Raw genomic sequence first — 23,531 nt, forward strand, 5'->3', positions numbered from 1 at the left:
CCATCAAAATCCTACAGGAGAAAGCAGGCAGCATCTTTTTGACCTCAGCCATAGCATCTTCTTACTAGACATGTCTCCAGAGGCAAGGGAAACAAAAGCAAAAATGAACTATTGGGACTTCATCAAGATAAAATACATCTGCACAGTGAAGGAAAACCACAATAAAACTAAAAAAGCAACCTACAGAATGGGAGAAGTTATTTGCAAATGACATATTGGATAAAGGGCTGCTGGTATCCCAAATCTATAAAGAACTTATCAAACTCAGCACCCAAAAAATAAATAATCCAGTTAAGAAATGGGCAGAAGATATGAACAGACATTTCTCCAAAGAAGACATACAAATGGCTAACAGACATGTGAAAAAATGTTCAACATGACTCATCATCAGGGAAATTCAAATCAAACCCACAATTAATATCACCTCACACCAGTCAGAATGGCTAAAATTAACAATTCAGGAAACAGATATTGGCAAGGATGTGGAGAAAGGGGAACCCTCTTACACTATTGGTGGGAATGCAATCTGGTGCAGGCATTCTGGACAACAGTGTGGAGATTCCTCAGAAAGTTAAAAATAGAACTACCCTATGACCCAGCAATTGCACTATTAGGAATTTATCAAAGGATACAAAAATACTGATTCAAAGAAGTACATGCAACCCAATGTTTATAGCAGCGTTATCAGCAATAGCCAAATTATGGAAAGAGCCCAAATGTCCATTGGCTGATGAATGGATAAAGAAGATGTGATTTATATATACAATAGAATTTTACTTGGTGATCAAAAAGAATGAAATCTTGTTATTTGCAACAACATGGGTGGAACTGGAGGGTATTATGCTAGGTGAGATAAGTCAGGGGAAGATAAATACCATATGATTTCACTCATATGTGGAATTTAAGAAATAAAATAGATGAGCATAGAGGAAGGGAAGGAAAAATAAAATAAGATAAAAACACAGAGGGAGGCAAACCATAAGAGACTTTTAAATCCAGAGAACAAACTGAGGATTTCTGGAGGGGAAGTGGGTGAGGGTATTGGCTGAATGACTGATGGGGATTAAGGAGGGCACTTGTTAGGATGAGCACTGGGTGTTATATGTAAGTGATGAATCACTAAATTCTACTCCTGAAACCAATACTACACTATATGTTAACTAATTTAAATTTAAATAAAATCTTAGAAAGAAAAAAGAAGAATAAAAAGCAGAATCAAACCTATAAATACAGTTAACAAAGTTATGATTGCCAGAGGGGAAGGGTGGAGGGATGGGGGAAAAAAGGTAAGTTTTAAAATTTAAATGATTTATTTTATTTTACAGTAGTTTTAAATTTTTTTTTTCAACGTTTATTTATTTTTGGGACAGAGAGAGACAGAGCATGAACGGGGGAGGGGCAGAGAGAGAGGGAGACACAGAATCGGAAACAGGCTCCAGGCTCTGAGCCATCAGCCCAGAGCCTGACGCGGGGCTCGAACTCCCGGACTGCGAGATCGTGACCTGGCTGAAGTCGGACGCTTAACCGACTGCGCCGCCCAGGCGCCCCTACAGTAGTTTTAGATGTACAAAAAAGTTGCAAAGATAGTAGCTCGTTCCCAAATAGCCCTCACCCAAATTCTCCCACTGTTCACATCCACATCACCACTGCACAATTGTCACGATGCAATGACCTTACTGGTGCATATCTATCATCTAAACTCCATATTTTATTTGGACTTGACTAGTTTTTACATAGTGCCTTTTTCTGTTCAGGATCAAATCTTGGATACCACATTACAGTTAATTGTCATATTTCCTTAGGCTTCTCTAGTCTGTGACAGTCTCTCAGATTTTCCTTGTTTTCAATGACCTTGATAATTTTGAGGAGTCCTGGTCAGGTGTTTTAGAATGTCCCTCAATGTGGGGTTGTCTGATGGTTTTCTCATGGTTGGAGTGGGTAGAGTTACATTTTAAGATCTGAAGGGGAGCTATCAGGATGGAATGTGTTGCTTACTTTTAGCTGAGGTAGGAAAGAAGGGAAAAGTTTGTTGAATTTCACCCCCAGTGGTTATCTTGCGCCTCTTCCAGTGACAAAAATGGCCACAGCTACCACACAAACACAGATTTTATATATGTGGTATACATCTGTATCTGTATTGGGTTTCTATCTATACCATTTCTGCCTCTTATCACTGTGTTCATACGCATGCACACATGTATGCATGTGTGTGTATATAATAGATTATAATCTTAAATTTCCACAACAACTCATCCTTGGTAGATTCTATGTTCTCTATTTTAAAGAGAGAAAACAGGGTTCAGAAGTCTAAAGTGACTTCTGGAAGCCACCCCACTAACAGGTGCCAGAGTTGGAATTTAAACCCCTGGCCAATTGGCCCCAGAGCTGAAATTCCTAGCACTGCACTGCCCCCTACTGGCATCATCCTCTGGTCACCTCTGACCAAGGACCATAGTGGTAAGAAGGCCCATACAATGGATTAAAACTTTGCACTTTCCCCACGTTTGTTATTTTTTTTCTTACTCCAATTTCCCCCTTTGGTTGTCAGTGGTAAAATTTCTAAAACAAAAAGGGTTGCTGTGATTTGTTTCAGAGACAGCCTGGAAGAAGAATGTGGGGAGCTTGAGTCCCACTCTGCAACCAGACCTTGGGAGAGCAGCTCCCTTGGGGAAAAGAGTGGGGACAACAGCGTTCAGACTAGAAGGAAAACTCTGGAACCCCCTCGAGACAGCAGGAACCAAGCCTGAGACTGAAAGAGGACCCTGGAGCCTCAGCACTTCTCAGCTGTTTACCAAGATGCCTTTTGGAATACATCTGCTCAGGAGTGTGGGACTGTAAAATAATAGCAATCCTACTAATAATAGCACAGAAAGTAATTTTCAGTGCATCCTTTCTTCTCACATTCCCCCTTCCATTGTTTATCTTCACTGGGCTTGTTCCTCATTCAGACACTTTCTTCACTAACAGTCCCTGCTCATCTCGGGGTGGATGGAGTGCTGTGCGTGACCGAAACATTCACGATTATCCCCTTATTGATTAGTTTCCATAAAATTCACTCCTAGTCTTCTAAAGTTTGCTGCAATCTGATGTCCTGATTATTCCCTTATTAGGTTCTGCTTTGGATGGAATTACTAAGCCAAATTGAAATTCATGGTTGTTATGAACCATTTCCAAAACATCACTCAAAAGCAAGTCAAGAGATGCTTCTTGCCTGCGTCTGCTCGCCAGATTTTGGATCAAGATTCACATCCCATGCCATGCCCATTAATGTGAGGTTGTTGCTTTATTTATGACCTTTATTCGGTATGCCGTAGTCTATTTCTGTTGTCACATTTTCCACCAACTTATATCAAATTCTGAATCTCACCTTGCATGGCTGTGGAGTCTGCATGTCTGTGTTACTTTATTTAGCAGATGCCTGGACCAATTACAATTCCTTTGCCTTTTCCTCCCCCTTGGACAAGGTGGAGGAGAGTGAGTAAAACCAGAACTTCCTCTATGTTTATTTTTAAACAAAGCATCCTTAACACTTGAAAGATATCGTCTCCTTCCTCAGGAAGCTGGCAGCTGTCTGGCCCAGGGACACAATTATAGCTTCATCCTTAAGACCAGAAGTCACAGGTCAGTACCTCCCTGTCCTCCATTCAGTGTATGCTGAGGGGAATTCATTTACTAAATTAGCACAGAGGACAGCATAGTCTCCTAGGAATTCTCAGAAGGGGAATTCGGAAGCGCATATGTATCAGTGGGGAACCACCCTGCATTGGTTTCCCCAGAAGTTCTTGGAGTTTTTTCTTGCTTGTTATCCACCCAGCACCCTGACCTCAAAAGATGCTTAATTGCGTGAGTGTCAGGTGCCCTGGCTCACTTCAGGGCGATGAGGAGGCAGTTTTCTGGAGCAGAACCAATGAAAGGGAGGGAGTCAGACTGTCTTGAGTTCTAGTCTCAGTACCATCACTTACTAGCTGTACCACCTTGGGCAAGTTACATCATGTCCTGAAAACTCCATTTTCTCACCCATAACTAGAAGTCCCAATACTTAATTCCTAGCATTTGGGAGAGGATCCAGGGTGTTACTAGATGAAATGTGCCAAGTATTAATGCTTACAGCATGCCCCATTACTAGTTTAAAATAATTTTCTAGAAAACTGTAAACCTTTGGGATATGCTGCAGCACAGACTCTTGGGAAAAGGGCTTGGGCTTGAGACAGACTTGTGTTCAAAATCTTGTTCTGCTACTTATCAGCTTTTTGACCTTGAATGAATTTCAAAGTTTTGGAGACTTGGAATCCTTACTTGTAAAACAAGAATAGTTATATGGAGTACCTAACAAAAGGCAAAACTGTTAGTGGTTTTTCCTCTTTCTTTGACCTTGGCCTTGATCATTTGTGCCAGTCATTTCAATTAACATGCTGATATTTGGTCATTTTTGAGAGTGGTCATGTGGCTTGGTAGTCTTAAGATGACCCAACACCTGAAGGTATTTTCCCTGATCTAATTTGCCTGTGTGTGTGTGTGTGTGTGTGTGTGTGTGTGTTTATATAGTTACATAATAAATTAATATATACGTATATGTAAATGTATGTGTTTTTCCTTTTTCTTCCCAATCCTATTTAATCCCTTTAATTCTCTCCACCTGTGATCCACCATTGGCTAAGTCACATGTCTTTTACTGACCTTCAGGTCAGCTGTACCATTGTACCTCTGATGCAGAGACAGGGTGGGCTGAGGTTGTGATGTCCTTCTGTCCATTGCCCCTCCAAAGACCCCCTAGCTCTGAGGATTTTGAAATCCCCGCTTCTTGCCTCCTTATAACCACAGGGATGGAAATTTAACCTTTACACCTTGGGTGCAAAGATTCAAGAGAAAAACTCAACTTCCTCTCCTTCCTTGTTCCTTCCACGAACTTATAGTGCTTCTGTCTCCCAGCAGTGATGAACCTGGCTCAGTCTTGTCACCACAATTGGCCTCAATGCCTACATTTGCAACACAGGAATAATATGGCCTCTTCCCCCATAGTTGGGATTGTCAGGGGGTGCTTAAAGAGGGTAAGCACCTCTTTAAGGGTAAGCACCTCTTTACCAAGGGTGCTTGGTAAATGGGGTAAACCCCATTTACCAAGGGTTTACCAAGGGGCTTGCAGAGTCTGTCCCATGTGACACATGGAGATAGTGGTGACTCTTTCCTTATCCTACAATTCCTCCTGGCTTTCCAAGGACCTTCAGAGTTATACCAAAGACAGTCTTCTTGTGTGGCAGCTCTGTATGAAGCACTTTGTCACTGTGGAGTCCTTCATAGCAGCAGTGGGGAGCAGGCATTACTCCCCCAGTGTTGTAGACAAGGAAGCTGAGGCTCAATTGTGCCACTTGCCTGAAATCACCTAGTTACTAAGTTGCAGAGCTAATCTGGGCCTTAGATATTCTGAGTGCAGGACTGGTGTGTACAAGCTTTTTAAGAGCCTCCAAAAATGTTTGAGACCTGGAAAATGATTAGTTCAAATATAGTACAAGAACACTGTACATTCAAAATGAATATGCATTTAGTTACCTTTGGACAGAACATTACAGTAGGTCAGCTTGTCCCTTGCAACTTTACCCTTACATAGTTATGTGTAAATTGCATTAATGTGGAATGTGGGTGCATTTGACTGGTTTGTAAGCTGTGAGATCTGTGAGTAGGGCCTTCAAAAGCAAAGGAGCTGAAATCCTGGGAAGAGATTGAAGCAGCTGGAAGTGGAACTCGTTCAGGGAGTCTGGTTCTTCCAAGTGGTTCCAGCCTCTTCTGGAATTGAGCTAAGTCACTACTCTGGACTTCCTGTGGTCTGTGGGTTGGGTACAGATACTCTAGGACTAATAGGTGAGCCCGCAAGTTTAAAGACTCTCATCCTTCCACAAAGCTGTCTGTGATCCTTTTTCTTCATTCATTTGTGTCACACGCTCAGTCATCAGGACATACGTGATCTTAATTAAATCTCCTCGATGTTTCTGCTGTGCAAGACTGATTGTTAGTGGGACTCGTTGGATATCTGCCTCATACTCACAAGAGGATGGGGTCCTCCCTCCCATTCCCACTCTGGAGAAACGAGGCTGTTGCCTTCATTCCACCTGCCTCTACACTCAAATCAAACCCAAGGACACCAGCCTCATTTGCCCACCACTGACGACCTCTCTGCTTTCCTGGCTAGTTTTAGTGGCAGAAATGTGCAACTTATTCCCAGCCTGGACATTGCCATCTGTCACAGTGTCTTGTACCCCAGCAGGGAGATGAATGACTTGCTGGATCACAACAAAAATTAGGTACATAGAGAGCCCTGAGTGGATGAGGTGGAACATTTCCACACACGCAGAGTGGCACTAGTCATGGGAGCTTTCAAAGCCCATGGATGTGCTGTGGCTACACTGCCTTCCTTTCCTCACTGAGCATGTTCTTCCTCTAGATTGTTCTGAGTCTAGATCCCTTTCCAGAACCTTCCATGACACTATGTTAAAAGGCATCACAGCCTTCCCCCAGCAGAACTTTTCGGATTCCTGGTGTGATATTCAGAGTCTGCCATTGTTTATGTCCAACTTTCTTGTGATGGTTAATTTTATGTCAACTTGACGTGGTCACAGGGTGCCTAGAAATGTGGCAAAACATCATTCTGGGTGTGTCTGTGAGGGTGTTTCTGGATGAGAGTAACTTCTAAATCGGTAGGCCAATTAAAGCAGATTGCTCTCCCTAATGTGTGTGGGCCTCATCTGATCAGTTGAAGGTCTGAATAGTGCAAAAAGGCTATAAGTAAGACATTGGTCTTTTCTGGCCTTTGGACTCAGACTGAAACATTGGCTTTTCCTGGATCTTGGGCCTGTTCATTTTCAGACTGGAGCCTGTACCGTCAACTCTTCTGGTTCTCAGGCCTTTAGACTCTGACTAGAACTACTCATTGGCTCTCCTGGGTCTCCAGCTTATTGACTGCAGGTCTTGAGACTTCTCACCATCCAAAATCATAAGAGCAAATTCCCTATAATAAATATTTCTACATAGAGATTTGTTACATGATATTATTTATTATATATACATGCATACATAAGGAAATTTATTTTATACACATACACACACACATCCTGTTGGCTCTGTTTCTCTGGAGAATTCTGACTAATATAGATTTAATATTATGGACATAATGGATGTGGCCAATATTATATGTTGAACTCTTACCCCCAAGGTGATGTTATTTGGAGTCAGGGCCTTTTGGAGGAATTAGAGGTAAATAAGTGATGAGGGCAGGCTCTGGTCTAATGATATTAGTGCCCTCATAAAAAAACACATGTGAATGGCCCCCCTCCTTTGACCATGTGTGAAGAAGAGGTCATGTAAGCACATGGCAAAATGGCAGCCACCTACAGCCAAGAGAAGAGTCCTCAGGATGAAACTTACCTTCCTGGCACTATTATCTTAGACCTCCAGAACTGTGAGAAATAAGTTTCTGCTGTTTATTTTACTTTATTTAAGTTTATTTAGTTATTTTGAGAGAGGGAGAGAGAGAGAGAGAGAGAGAGAGAGAACATGTGAACCAGTGGGGGAGGGGAGGAGAGAGGAGAGAAAAGGAATCCCAAGCCGGATCTTCACTGTCAGCGTGGAAGCCAACACGGGGCTCAAACTTACGAACCCCAAGATCATGACCTGAGCCAAAGTCAGATGCTTAACCAACTGAGCCACCCAGGTGCCCCTAGTTTCTGTTGTTTAAACCTCCCCAGCATGTGGTATTTTGTTACAGCAGCCCAAACAGACAAACTTTTAAGTTTTCCCAGGAAAAAAACCCCACCCAGAATCACATAGCAGCTATTCCTTGCATTTGTTACAGGAAGCACACACATCTGCATGTGGACTATAATGCATGCTGGGTGTGCTGCCCACATTCTTCCCTGAGACCCAGGCCTTCAATCTTCCAGCTGTTGGGAATGTGGAGAGCTCACAGCTGAATGTCTCTTCAAGCACTGACCTCAGCAGAAATTCACATCCTCACCTAAGCTTTTGTCCTATCTTCAGGGACAGACTACATTCAGTGACAGGTATATATAGAGTTGTAAAAGCCCAATCCCCTTGCCTGAAGGCGGGACAACTCTGAAGGGCCATCCCAGTGGGGTGTGCTGAGGTCTCTGTTGCAACTAGGTCCCAGCTCAGCATCACCCTCTGCCCTATCCTACCGGTTTGGTCTCCCACAGCTGATCCCAGAGGCTCCCTCCAATATGCTTCCCTCATGCAGGTTTCCGTCCCAGTGTCTGTTTCCTAGAAACCTGGCCAGAGACACTTTTATATTACAAATATTTTATTATGCCCTCTCTTTATGAAATTTACAGAAAATACACCTACCTCAGTATGAAATTTTTTTTAACTTATTTTATTTTTTATTTTTTTAAGTTTACATCCAAATTAGTTAGTATATAGTGCAACAATGATTTCAGGAGTAGATTCCTTATTGCCCCTTACCCATTTAGCGCATCCCCCCCTCCCACGACCCCTCCAGTAACCCTCTGTTTGTTCTCCATATTTATGAGTCTCTTCTGTTTTGTCCCGCTCCCTGTTTTTATATTATTTTTGTTTCCCTTCCGTTATGTTCATCTGTTTTGTCTCTTAAAGTCCTCATGAGTGAAGTCATATGATTTTTGTCTTTCTCTGACTAATTTCACTTAGCATAATACCCTCCAGTTCCATCCATGTAGTTGCAAATGGCAAGATTTCATTCTTTTTGATTGCCGGGTAATACTCCATTGTGTGTGTGTGTGTGTGTGTGTGTGTGTGTGTGTGTGTGTATGGTATATATATGTGGTATGTATATGTGAGATACACACACACACACACACACACACACACACACACACACCACATCTTCTTTATCCATTCATCCATCGATGGACATTTGGGCTGCTATAAACATGGGGGTGCATGTGTCCCTTCGAAACAGCATACCTGTATCCCATGGATAAATGCCTAGTAGTGCAATTGCTGGGTCATAGCATAGTTCTATTTTTAGTTTTTTGAGGAACGTCCATACTGTTTTCCAGAGTGGCTGCACCAGCTTGCATTCCCACAAACAGTGCAAAAGAGATCCTCTTTCTCCGCATCCTCGCCAACATCTGTTGTTGCCTGAGTTGCTCATTTTAGCCATTCTGACAGGTGTAATGTGGTATCTCAATGTGGTTTTGATTTGTATTTTCCTGATGATGAGTGATGTGGAGCATTTTTTCATGTGTTGGTTGGCCATCTGGAGGTCTTCTTTGGAGAAGTGTCTATTCACGTCTTTTCATGTCACTGGATTATTTGTTTTTTTGGGTGTTGAGTTTCATAAATTCTTTATAGATTTTGGATATTAACCCTTTATCTGACATGTTGTTTGCAAATATCTTCTCCCATTCTGTCAGTTGCCTTTTAGTTTTGCTGATTGTTTCCTTCGCTATGCAGAAACAAGGTTTTTATTTTGATGAGGTCCCAATAGTTCATTTTTGTTTTCGTTTCCCTTGCCTCTGGAGATGTGTTGAGTAAGAAGTTGCTGCAGGCAAGAACAAAGAGGTTTTTGCCTGCTTTCTCCTTGAGGATTTTGATGGCTTCCTGTCTTACATTGAGTTCTTTCATCCATTTTGAGTTTATTTTTGTGGATGGTGTAAGAAAGTGGTCCAGGTTTATTCTTTTGCATGTCGCTGTCCAGTTTTCCCAGCACCACTTGCTGAAGAGACTGTCTTTATTCCATTGAATATTCTTTCCTGCTTTGTCAAGGATTAGTTGGCCATACGTTTGTGGGTCCATTTCTGGGTTCTCTATTCTGTTCCATTGATCTGAGTGTCTGTTCTTGTGCCAGTACCATACTGTCTTGATGACAGCTTAAAGTCCAGGATTGTGACGCCTCCTGCTTTGGTTTTCTTTTTCAAGATTGCTTCAGCTATTCGGGATCTTTCTGGTTCCATACAAATTTTAAGATTGTTTGTTCTAGCTCTGTGAAGAATGCTGGTGTTATTTTAATAGGGATTGCATTGAATATGTAGATTGCTTTGGGTAGTATTGACATTTTAACAGTATTTGTTCTTCCTATCCAGGAGCATGGAATCTTTTTCCATTTTTTTGTGTCTTCTTCAATTTCTTTCATAAGCTTTCTATAGTTTTCAGTGTATAGATTTTTTACCTCTTTAGTTAGATTTATTCCTAAGTATTTTATGGTTTTTGGTACAATTGTAAATCGGATCAATTCCTTGATTTCTCTTTCTCTTGCTTCATTGTTGGTGTATAGGAATGCAACTGATTTCTGTACATTGATTTTATATCCTGTAACTTTGCCGAATTCATGAATCAGTTCTAGCAGTTTTTTGTTGGAATCTTTTGGGTTTTCCATACAGAGTATCATGTCACCTCTGAAGAGTGAAAGTAGACCTCCTCCTGGCCAATTTGGATGCATTTTATTTCTTTGTGTTGTCTGATTGCAGAGGCTAAGACTTCCAATACTATGTTGAATAACAGTGGTGAGAGTGGACATCCCTGTCTTGTTCCTGACTTTAGGGAGAAAGCTCTCAGTTTTTCCCCATTGAGGATGATATTAGCATTGGGTCGTTCATATATGGCTTTTATGATCTCGAGGTATGCTCCTTCTATCCCTACTTTCTTGAGGGTTTTTATCAAGAAACGATGCTGTATTTTGTCAAGTGCTTTCTCTGCATCTATTGAGAGGATCATATCGTTCTTGTCCTTCCTTTCATTGATGTGATGAATCACGTTACTTGTTTTGCGGATATTGAACCAGCCCTGCATCCCAGGTATAAATCCCACTTGGTCGTGGTGAACAATTTATTTAATGTATTATTGAAGCCGGTTGGCTAATATCTTGTTGAGGATTTTTGCATCCATGTTCATCAGGGAAATTGGTCTATAGTTCTCCTTTTTAGTGGGGTCTCTGTCTGGTTTTGGAATCAAGGTAATGCTGGCTTCATAGAAAGAGTTTGGAAGTTTTCCTTCCATTTTAATTTTTTGGAACACCTTCAAGAGAATAGGTGTTAACTCTTCCTTAAATGTTTGGTAGAATTCCCCTGGAAATCCATCTGGCCCTGGACTCTTGTTTTTCGGCAGGTTTTTGATTACTAATTCTATTTCCTTACTGGTTATGGGTCTATTGAAATTTTCTATTTCTTCTGTTTCAGTTTTGGTAGTGTATATGTTTCTAGGAATTTGTCCATTTCTTCCAGATTGCCCATTTTATTGGCATATAATTGTTCATAATATTCTCTCATTGTTTTTATTTCTGTTGTGTTGGTTGTGATCTCTCCTCTTTCATTCTTGATTTTATTTATTTGGGTCCTTTTCTTTTTCTTTTTGATCAAACTGGCTAGTGGTTTATCAATTTTGTTAATTCTTTCAAAGAACCAGCTTCTGGTTTCATTGATCTGTTCTACTGTTTTTTTTTGTTTGTTTGTTTTTTGTTTTTGTTTTTTTTTTTTTGGTTTCGATAGCATTAATTTCTGCTCTAATCTTTGTTATTTCCTGTCTTCTGTTTTGGGGCTGTATTTGCTGTTCTATTTCCAGCTCCTTAAGGCATAAGGTTAGGTTGTGTATCTGAGACCTTTCTTCCTTCTTTAGGAAGGCCTGGATTACTATATACTTTCCTCTTATGCCCTCCTTTGCTGCATCCCAGAGGTTTATATATAGTATATATATATATATATATACACACACACACACACACATATATATATAGTAGTGTGTGTATGTATGTGTGTGTATGTATATATATGTATATATACGTATATATATGTATATATATACATATATATATATGTATATGTGTGTGTGTGTATATATATATATATGCACATATATATATTAATCTTTTCTCCCCTCAGAGAGTCCCCCTTAAAATTTCTTGCATGGCTGGTTTAGTGGTCACAAACTCCTTTCATTTGTGTTTGTCTGGGAAACTTTTTATCTCTCCTTCTATTTTGAATGACAACATTGCTGGATAAAGAATTCTTGGCTGCATATTTTTCTGATTCAGCACCCTGAATATATCCTGCCACTCCTTTCTGGTCTGTCTTCCCTTGTAGGTTAGGGACTTTTTTTCCCCTTGCTGCTTTCATGATTCTCTCTTTGCCTGAGTATTTTTTGAACTTGACTATGATATGCCTTGTTGATGGTCCGTTTTTGTTGAATCTAATGGGGGTCCTCGGTGCTTCCCAGATTTTGATGTCTGTGTCTTTCCCCAGGTTAGGAAAGTTTTCCACTATGATTTGTTCACATAACCCTTCTACCCCTATTTCTGTCTCTTCCTCTTCTGGGACCCCTATGATTCTGATATTTTTCCTTTTTAATGAGTCACTGACTTCTCTAATTCTTAAGTTGTGCTCTTTTGCCTTAATCTCCCTCTTTTTTTTTCTGCTTCATTATTTTCCATAAGTTTGTCCTCTATATCACTGATTCTCTGTTCCGCCTCATCCATCATTGCCGCCGCCATATCCATCCGTGATTGCAGCTCAGTTATAGCATTTTTAATTTCATTCTTGCTATTTTTTACTTCTTTTATCTCTGCAGAAAGGGATTTTCATCTATTTTTGACTCCAGCTAGTGTTCTTATTATCGTGATTCTAAATTCTGGTTCAGACATCTTGCTTGTATCTGTGTTGTTTAAATCACTGGCTGTCGTTTCTTCATGCTCTTTCTTTTGGGGTGAATTCCTTCATTTTGTCATTTCGAAGGGGGAAAGGAATTAATGAGGTAGAAAAATTAAAATTAAAAAAAATTAAAATTAAAAAAATATTAAAATTAAAAAATTAAACACACACACACACACAAGATCGAATAAATGATGCTAGATTGTAGGTGTGTTTTGGTCTGGGTGTTAAAAGTGGTTTGACAGATGAGAGAAAAAAAGGGGGGGAGGAAATTGTTTGAGAATTTGAAAAAATGAATACACTGAAGTAGAGTAAAATGAGATGATGGGAATAAAATAGAACTTGAAATAATTTACACAAAAGTAAAGAATATAGTTGCAAAAAATTAAATAAAAATATTTTTAGTAAAATTTGAAAATAAAAATGAATTTTTTCTCTTTCTGTATTCAAGGAAAAGAAAAGAAATGAAAAAGAGAAAAAAAGAAAAGGAAAAAAAGAAATCATTTGAAAATTTGAAAAAGTGAATACACTCTAGTAGATTAAAATAAAATGATGGAAGTAAAATAGAATTTGAAAAATTTACATAAAAGCAAAAAATATAGTAAAAAGTTAAAGAGAATATTTTTAATAAAAATTTAAAATAAAAATGAATTTTTTGTCTTTCTGTATTCAGGAAAAAGAAAAGTAGTGCAAAAGAGAAAAAAAGAAAGAAAATTGGTAGATGGACCTGCTAAAAGATTGAAATAGGACTGAAATTACTTCGTTTTTCCCTAGAAGTCAGACAATGTAGTGCTCTATAGTCCATAAACTAAGTAGGCAGTGAGACTTGTGTTCTTGAAGAGCGAGGTTGGCCCAGTTGAGCGGAGCTCAGTGTAACAGCTCCACTCTCCACTAGATGGCGCTTCTAACCTACTGGGGTGGATTGTTGCTGCGCTCATAGGTGCGTATGCGCATGCGCGGGAGCGGTGAAAATGGCATCACCCAGCTACTCAGACTCTAGTATTGGCACTCTGTTCTCCCTGATCAGCAATCACGCACTCGTCCCCTGTCTTCAGCTTTCATCCACTCCCCGCATCTTCACTGTTGGCGACCAAGCCTCAGGAGGTATCTCTCTCCCAAGTTTTGTCTCAGATGCGGCTGTTTTCCCCAGCCCCTTACTTCTGAAGGACTGCGGCTTTGACCTGTTCCACCCCTCTGCAGGAGGGTCTCACCGATCGATGGCTGTACCCAGGAACGCCTACTGGACCGTGCTGCTTCCGGTGCCCTGAGACTACGGCCGGGTGTCAGCCCACCCCAGAAAAAGTTCACAAGATAGTGTAACAGCAGTGTTTCAGGGATTATGGAAAATCACAACACACATCTGGCACCAGGCTTCACCCTTAACGACCCTGTTCCAGCACCAGTGAATGTGGCCATTTTCTGGGGTCCGCTGGGACCAGGTGGCTTCAACAGTCTCTACCAAGTGTCCTTCCAGCAGTGGAACCGCTTTTCCCCCGTGTGGCCTGAGAACCTCCCGGACAAAGATTCGCCCTTCCCACCAGAGCACCGCCAGGTATCGAGCTGTGGAGTTGCAGCCCTTGCGCTCCCTTTGTTTACAGTCTTAATGGAATTTGAACCCTCTCCTTTCTCCTTTCTCCCTTCTCCCTTTTTTAATTTAGTCCCTGAGGCTGTTTCCAATTTTCCACTTTCTCTCCAGCTGCTTTTGGGGAGGGGTGCTTTGCTTTTCCCATATTCTCTCCGCACCCCCTGCCTGCCCCCAGTCTCTGTCCTCTCTCTGCCTGCAAAAGAGGCTCCCTGCCGGCCACCGGCTTCTCTCTCCCCAAGTTCACCTCTCCGTGCCGTGTACCTGCTGAATTCTGTGGTTCAGGTTGTGCAGATTGTTGTGTTAATCCTCCGATCAGTTTTCTAGGTGTGTAGGATGGTTTAGTGTTGGTCTGGCTGTATTTCATGGACGCGAGACACACAAAAAGCTTCCATGCTGTTCTGCCATCTTGGCTCCTCCTCCACCTACCATAATTTCAGTGTGAAATTAAAAAAATATATTTTCTAACCATGGAAAGCAAAGCCATGTTTAATAAATTAATAATGCATTTAATATTTAATAAAGTGGTAATGTATCAGGTGAGACTATATCAGAAGAGAAGTCAGGTGCTTGTGCTATAAAACCACATGAATGGGAAGGCCGCATGATCTGGGGTATTGTTTTGGAGCTTGAATTCTGTCAGACGCCCTGCGTTTGGGAATACTTTGTGAATTGGTCATCAACTCTTGGGAAAATTCCAAACAAAATGAATACAATATTCTCTTGATTTACATGGTAGTCATACTCCTAGATAATTCAGGGTAAAAATAATATAAAATTAGGGAAAGAATTACTTTCCGTTTTTATGTAAAGCAGAGAAAGGTTCTCAGCTCAGATAATTATAAAGTTGTGGGGTTTTTGTTTGTTTGTTTGTTTGTTTCTGTTCTGGGAGGTTGCGAAGGTCGTGGGACAACTGTGGTTATGCGACACTAACGTGACCACTGCTGGATGTGAGCACAGTGGGCCCCCACCTACCAATGCCCCCCATCATTGAGACAACCAGAATTCATTCCCTTATGCCTCCCAGGGAAAACACTGGCTCTGGTGAAAAAGAGGCCAGCAGGGGGGAGGAAAGGAAGTGAATTTCAAGTAGTAGCCCCGGACAGCAGACGTGTGCTGCGGCTTCACACTGGTCTGCTGCAGGCCCCCGGTTTGGACCCAGGCTTGTGTGATCTGTACCAGTCCCTCCCCTCCCAGTCCACTCTCCTGTTCCAGCTTTACTAGGGGACATTAGGGTCGAGGAATGACTTCTGGGGCTCCCACTACCATCCTCTCTTCTCACCCTCACTGATTTGCGGAGTGCAGAAGTGCAGAACCTTTGTAAGCAGCCCCCCACCCCACCTCCCATTAGCCTCAGGGGTCATACCTGTGCCCTTTGAGACGCTGCCATGTGGTCTCCACTAAATTAATAGCTTCTATTTTGAGCACCGTAATTGAGGGGCTGTGGCACTAGCCTTTTATAACTTTTGATTTTTTATGATAGACAGTGGGAAAGTTTAGCTTTTATGGTTTGACAGCCTGATAATTGGTAATTAGTTGGTGAAGGTGCATTTTAACAGTTGCAGAGACCGTTGTGGGGGTGGTGACTCAGCAAGGCACACATGTCCAGTCCCTCTGTTTCCTTTCTTCTTTCCCGTGTCTCTGAGCCTTCTCCCTTCCTCCTGCACCTTTCTTAATTAGACTGCTCTGCTTCTCATCTGAAGATGTAGATCAAAAGGAAAGAGAGAGAGAGGAAGAGAGAGAGAGACTAAGAGACAATATGCTTACTCACAAAAGATGTAATTTCAGTCTGCGCCTCCTTTCCCAGTCCCTACTCCTGGCCACATTGTCTTAGGCTGTTCAGGCTGCTCTAACAAAATGTCATAGACTTACAAACAACAGACATTTATTGCTCATAGTTGTGGAGGCTGGAAGTCCAAGATCATGGTGCCAACAGATTTGGAGTCTGGTGAGAAGGGCCTGCTTCCTGGTTCATAGACAGCTCTCTTTTCACTGAGTCCTCACATGGTGGAAGGGGCTAGGGAGCTCTCTGGGGTCCCTCTTATAAAGGCACTAATCCCATTCATGAAGATTCTGCCCTCACGAACTAGTCGCCTCCCAAAGGCCACACCTCCTAGCACCATCACAAAGAAGATTAGGTTTCGACACACTTTTTTCAAAAAAAATATTTATTTATTTTTGGGAGAGCACAAGCTGGGGAGGGGTAGAGAGAGGGGGACAGAAGATCTGAAGCAGCCCCTGTGCTGACAGGCTGACAACAGTGAGCCCAATGTGGGGCTCGAACTCATGAACCGTGAGACCATGACTCCAGCCAGAGTCGGACGCTCAAGTGACTGAGCCACCCAGGTGCCCGTCAACACATGATTTCTATATAGCATTCAGCCTAGAGCACACATTGACATTATAGTACATGGCTGGGGGATACTGAGGACCCCTTTTTCCTGTGGTATCTCTTTGGTAGAGCATCAAGGAGGCATTATTAAGCTATGGGTTGCATAATTAGTCATAGAACTAATGAACTAATCCTTTCTGCAGGGGTTCTATCTTTGCAAGCAATTAGGGACTGACCCATTAGCTGGCATAGTGAAGGGCACTTACTTGAAGGCTATTGGAACTCCCAGAATGAAGGGGCTTGCTGAACATCCAGCTGGCAGAAAAGCCAGGAACCAGGGCACTCCAGGATGGCTTAGCACTCAAAACAGGGGAACTGGTTTCATGAGTCGCTGCCTTCCAGTGACCAATGGCAAGCACCGTCTGGCTTTCCAAACCTTTTTTGAGATTCAAAGTCTTCCTCAGAAAGAGATGCCAGTTATCTTAGTTAGGTCAAGCCCAGCCCTCCAGTGGTGGGCATAGGGGAGTGGGGTGTGTGACACAGAACAGAGCCCTGAGATTTGCAACCTCACCCATGCCACCAGGAGGGAGGAAGGGAAGTTCCCCTAATGGAGAAATTCTGCCTGAATAAACCCAAAAATACCCACCAGAGAAACATAGAACTGAAGGTTATCTTGTCTACATGTCCTTTTGATACTTGGGAGCCCACCACAAGTGACAGACAGCTCAACAATATTGAGGCCACCCTCAGATGGAGATTTGGGCAACTCTGCCCTAAAACAGACTGAAATCTACCTCCATGTAACCACTCCTGTAGCCCTTAGTGCATTCTCTGGGAGCCCCACAGATCAAGTCAATTATGTCATTCAAGAGATGATCAGTTAATATTTGATGATGAAAATATCATGTTTGTGGGGGCATTTCTTACACAGACTTAAACATTCTTGGTTCCTTTAACCATTCCTCAATCTCTTGGTGGTTTATGACCATTGGATAACTGCATTCATTTCCAGAGTTGCACATCTCTGTATAGTTGCTTAAGGCAGATTCCAAGTTACAGATCATACGTTCATTCAAGAAATACTTATGGAGCTTAGGACCAGGCACAGTCCTGGATTCTGGGGATATCCAGCAAGCAAACAAAGACCTCCCTGCTACCCTATTGTCTGAATATTGGTCCAGGATTGACAACCTTCCTCACATGCCTCTTCCCTTCTGTTGGACAGACTGCGTGGGGAAAAATGAAAGAGGTAACATAATTGTTAATTATATCTACTTCCTCTTCTCTTCAACCCTAGAACACACCTAGGGAAGTTTCCTGACTTTCCAAAAAAATTGAATTCTTTCTTTTCCAAATAAATATGTAATTCACATATGTTGAGTTCTTCTGCCATGTGTCAGATGTTAGAGAATTTCTTGTATTTTATCATTTATCAGAAAACTTTTGGGAGTAAGTATACTGGCCTGCTTTTTTTTTTTTTTGAGAGAGAGAGAGAGAGAGAGAGAGCAAGCAGAGGATGGTCAGAGAGAGAGGGAAAGAGAGAAAAATCCCAGGCAGGCTCCACACTGCTTGAACCCACGAACTGTGAGATCATGATCTGAGCTGAAGTCAGGATTCATACACTTAACTGACTGAGCCACCCAGGTGCCCCTGTACTGGCCCACTTTTTACAGATGAGGTGACTGGGACCCTCCAAGGCTAAGTCAATTGCCCAATGACCAGCTGGTACAGGAGCAAAACGATGTCTCTATAATTTAGCAAAAGAGAAAAAAGTCCCTTGATTTATGCTGCTAGAATACCATCATAGATGACAAGCCCAGGAGTCTCTGCAAGGAAGACACTGAGGTTTGTTCAGCTCTGAACTCCTGGCACCTGGCATATACTAAGGGCTACACACATGCTGGATAATTGGACAGTTGCCAGATTCTCAGGGTGGGAAAAGACATTTGAGGACATGGAGTCTATCCCTTACCGTATATGAATTTCAAAGGGATGACCTCACTACACCCATTCAGAAATATTTGTAGCTCCCTCCATGAGTGAGATTCTGAGTGAGATTCACTCATGCCTTTGTTGTTCCTTCTTGCATAAGCTGTCCCTTCTCCTGGAGGGCCAGTTCCCTGTCCCTATCTCCTTTTTTTCCCATTTATCTCTCAAGCATCACATCTGAAGGTTTCCCTGATTCTCTCATTTGGAGTTCCTCCACTCTTGTTTCCATAGGCTTAGCACAGACCACCAAAGTTCCAGTCACCTTGCTGTGTTAAATAGTCAGTTAGCTTGACTCTCTAGGAGTGTTTTGAGGGCAGAAGCTGTGTTTCTTCTACCTTGAATATTCCACATCCAACATAATGTGTGTCACACAGCAGATGGTCAGTGAATACTTGTGGAATGAATGAATGAGTAAATAAAGGATATATCTTGGAATTAATGCAATATCCAAGAGCAATAATGTCATGACCATAAATGTTATTGAAATCTCCGGTGTCAAAAATAATAATCAATAAAGTGAGAAGTATAGCATTTTATTTAGATTTCAGGAAAACCATCAGAAATCACTTTATTAAATGATTCTGTGCAGCAAGAGTAGGAACCAGGAAAAGCATCACTCTCCACCAGATGAGTGAGCTTTTTATAGCTCCTAAGACAATGTTCCTATAGAAAGAAGCATAGTCAGTACTGCTGATAAGATTTATGAATATGCACACATTTTCACACTGTCATTGTTTTATGACTTAAGTAGCTACCTAAAAATGTTTCAGAAACTTGAAGCTAACTAAGCAAAGTGGTCCTAGTGTGCATTCTTTCTTGGAGAAAAACAAGGTCAAAGCCAAAAAGAACTTTTGTTTGTGTGGTTGTTATTGCTTTCCTCCTTGGGTGTCAAAAAGTTTAGGGAGTTAGAAAGAATCACATGAAGTAGAAATTCAATCTGATTTGGGACTTGTTATTCTTAGCAAAACAATTCCAGATAGCAAAGTATTTTACTGCCTTAAAGCAGACACATTTCTTAAAGGAGAAGCTCACAATATTTTATTTTCCTCAGAAAGATGATCTTGTATGTTTTGTTTTTCTTAATAATATGTGGAGCTATGCAAACAAAACCCCAAATACATATACCCAATTTTCTTTTTAAAAAGTTTTTTTTAAACTTTATTCATTTTTGAGTGACAGAGCGTGGGTGGAGAGGGGCAGAGAGAAAGGGAGACACAGACTCTGAACCAGATTCCAGGCTCTGAGCTGTCAGCACAGAGCCTGACGTGGGGCTTGAACTCATGAACCACGAGATCATGTCCTGAGCCAAAGTCAGACACTTAACTGACTGAGCCACCAAGGTGCCCTGATATACCCAATTTTCTAGAATTTTCAGCCCTTGACATAATAAAGACTACCCACAAAACATCAGAACTGGAATGAGGTACAAATGATCTTCACTTAGAAAGGGATCTGTTTAATAAACTATCATTTATTGGGGCCTACTGCATTCTGGGTGTTTTTCAGACATCACTTGACTTAATTCTCATAGGTCAACCCCTGGGATATTGTCATTTTCCAGCATTGTGTCCTGCCTGGTGGAAGGCAAACCCTGGTCCCTAAAACCATTCACCTCATGACAGTCAAGAAGGGAGTTTTAAAATGGAAGCTTGAAATACAGAGAATGAACTGATGGTTCCCACACAGAAGTGGGTAGTGGGTGAGGGAAATAAATAAAGGATATCAAGAGCACACTTATCGTGATGAGCACTTGTCGCAGATTTTGAGTCTGGAGTTCTTTCTTGTCCAGCAAGAGAGCAGATGCAGGATTGAATATGAGAGAGGCTAATGTCTGGGCAGAGACAAGAGCCCCGAGTAAGGCTCCTTTCTTCATATTTGTTAGGATCAGAAGGCTTACATACATGATGGGTGTGCAGAAAGAGACAATAAAACAGTGTTCATTAAATAATGGGTGTGAGAGAAAGGGTTTCAAAGGTATGTGGTGTCAGGGTTTAGGGTCAAGACAAATCAAAGTCCTAGTGCTGAGCAGATGGCCTATTACTGCAGGGCCCAGGCACCGTGTCTGTTTATCTTAACTTTTCTATGGGCTAAGACAGAGCATGCTACCTCAGGGTTAACAAGGCATTTTTCTTGCTAATTAGCTCTGAGCACTTTAGCCCTGTAGCTGTTTTTCGCTCTATGCTTTGTTTTACTTGATAGATTCTGGGTGCTTTCACCCTGCTGCGGTGCCTTTCCACCTCTACCTGTTCTCAGATGCTTTAGTCCTGTGGAAGCGGCTTTCCGCTCTATGTTTTGTTCTATGCTGGGTGCTTTTACTTTGTGGTGGCTTTCCACCCTAAGCCTTGCTAACCCATTGGTGCTAGCTCAGGGAATTTTTAAACTAACTCCCCACAAGCACTGAGTAATGTATAGAATTGTTGAATTATTATGTTGTACACCTAAAACTAATATAACACCATATGGTGGTTATACTTTAATAAATAATAAATAAGTAAAATGGAAGTCTGGTCACGTGGCTCTTCTACTCAAAACCACCTGTGTGCCAAAGCAATCTTAAAAAATAAAGACAAAAGTGGAGACATCACAATTCCAGACTTCAAGTTATATTACAAAGTGGTAGTAATTAAAACAATATGGCATTGGCATAGACCAATGGAATAGATTAGAAAACCCAGAAATAAACCTGCAATTATATGGTCAATTAATCCCTGACAAAGGAGGAATGAATATACAATGGGAAAAACACAGTTTCTTCAATAAATGGTGTTGGGAAAACTAGACAGCAATATGCAAAAAAATGAAACTGGACCACTTTCTCACACCATACAGAAAAATAATCTCAAAATAGATTAAAGACCTAAATTTAAAATCTTAAAAATCCTTGAATAGATCACATGCAGTAATTTATCTTGACATTGGCCATAGCAACATTTTTTTAAAATATGTCTCTTGAGGCAAGGTAAGCAAAAGCAAAAATAAACTATTGGGACTACATCAAAATAAGAGAGTTCTGCACAGCAAAGGAATCAATCAATAAAGCTAAAAGATAACTTACTGAATGGGAGAAGATATTTGCAAATGATACATCTGGTAAAGGGTTAGTATCCAAAATATATAAAGAACTGATACAATCCAACACCCAAAAAACAAGTAATCCAATTTAAAAATGGGCAGAAGACACGAACAGACATTTCTCCAAAGAAGAAATCCAGATGGCCAATAGATACATGAAAAGATGCTCAACATCATTCATCCTCAGGGAAATCAAATAAAACTACAATGAGATATCACCTCACACCTGTCATAATGGCTAAAATAAAAAACATAAGCAACAACAAGTGTTGTTGGGAATGTGGAGAAAGGGGAACCCTCTTGCCCTGTTGGTGGGAATGTAAACTGGTGCAGCCACTGTGGAAAACAGTATGGAGGTTCCTCAAAAAATTGAAAATAGAACTACCCTATGATCCATCAATTGCACTACTGGGTATTTACCCAAAGAATAAAAAAATACTAATTCAAAGGGATACATTCACCCCAATGTTTATAACAGCATTATTTACAATAACCAAACTATGGAAACAGCCCAAGTGTCCATTGATAGATGAGTGAATAAGGAAGATGTGATATGTATATACAAGGAAGTATTAGCCATAAAAAATGAAATCTTGCCATTTGAAACAACATGGATGGAGCTAGAGAGTATCATGCTAAGTGAAATAAGTCAGTCAGTGGAAGACAAATACCATTTGATCTCACTCATGTAGAATTTAAGAAACAAATGAACAAAGGAAAAAAGAGAAAGACCCCAAGAAAAAGACTCTTAACTATAGAGAACAAACTGATGGTTACTTGAAGGGAAGTGAGTGGGGGAAAAGAGGAAATAGGTGATGGACATTAAAAAGTAATACTTATCATGATGAAAAAAAAAATGAACACTTAAAATAAATGACATGTTTTAAAAAAAGTTTTAAAGGAAAGATACTAGATATGACCAAGAAAAAAATACCACCTGTGGCACCTCATCACAGTGGGATGAGAGACTGAGAATGGCTGGTTTAAGACCCATCCTCTGGACCTTGTCACCTTTCTGGCCTCATTCTCTCCTCCTTCACTCCTTTGCTCCAGTGTTTCTGGCCTCCTTGCTGCTCCTCCAACTTACTAGGTAAATGCTCTTCTCTCTGCCTGTTACCCTCTCAGGGTCTTTGCCCTTAGTCTTCCCTCTGCCTGGAATTTCCCCCCCACCCCCAGATATCTACATGGTTTTCACTCACTTGTCAAGTCTGTATCAAATGTCTCCATCTTAATGAGATCTTCTTTGACTGCCATATTGAAAACTGGATCCCTCCAGTGCATAGCCTCTTTTTTTTCCCCTTACTTTATATCCTCAGCTTTCAATGCCTTCAAATATACTAATATACTGTACAGATTACTTATTTATGTTGTTTATGGCCATCTCACCCCCCACACCTCCACTAGCTCCTCAATAGACCACTAGAATGTAAGCTCCACGAGCACACGCTTGTTTATACCTGATGTCTTAATTTGACAGTTGTTGGGTGCTAAATAAATATTTGTGGAATGATTCTCAGAAATCAGCTTAGAGTGGTTGAATAACTTGGCTGGAGTCACACTGATATTATACAGAGGTGCAAGTATTCTCACCCAGGGTTGTTTCAACTGGAGCCAGTGCTATCCCCATTCTGTGACACTGGGTCTGCATCTTAATGGGTGAAAGGAAAGAATGATTAAAGCATTGTACCTATTTGAACTGCAGGAAAATCTTGTGGGGGTGGTGGTGTCTTTTCATCAGACTGGGTGAGAAAACACATTGGTGATGCCAGACCTGAGTCTGGGTCCCAGTTCTCAATTTTCTAGCTGTGTGACCACAGCTAAGTCACCTAACTTCTCTGAAACTCAGTTGTATTTCTACAAAGTGAGGATGAGGACAGTCATCAGAAGGTTGTCATGAGAATGAAGTTAGGCAGTGCTGGTAAAAGTCAAG

At 41.2% G+C, this 23,531-nt stretch overlaps 1 long non-coding RNA gene across 1 annotated transcript in view; it reads left to right on the plus strand.

Annotated features, from left to right (window-relative positions):
- Window positions 1-13,852: 13,852 nt before the first annotated feature.
- Window positions 13,853-23,531, plus strand: part of LOC147578918 (uncharacterized) — a 104,022-nt gene continuing 94,343 nt past the window's right edge. Inside the window, exon 1 of the long non-coding RNA XR_015253342.1 lies at window positions 13,853-14,178. This is a non-coding gene — a long non-coding RNA (uncharacterized LOC147578918). The remainder of the gene's footprint in view (window positions 14,179-23,531) is intronic.

This window comes from Puma concolor, chromosome B4 (assembly GCF_028749965.1).
Source record: "Puma concolor isolate L17-30 chromosome B4, mPumCon1.1.hap2, whole genome shotgun sequence".
In the NCBI taxonomy this organism is placed as follows: Eukaryota; Metazoa; Chordata; class Mammalia; order Carnivora; family Felidae; genus Puma; species Puma concolor.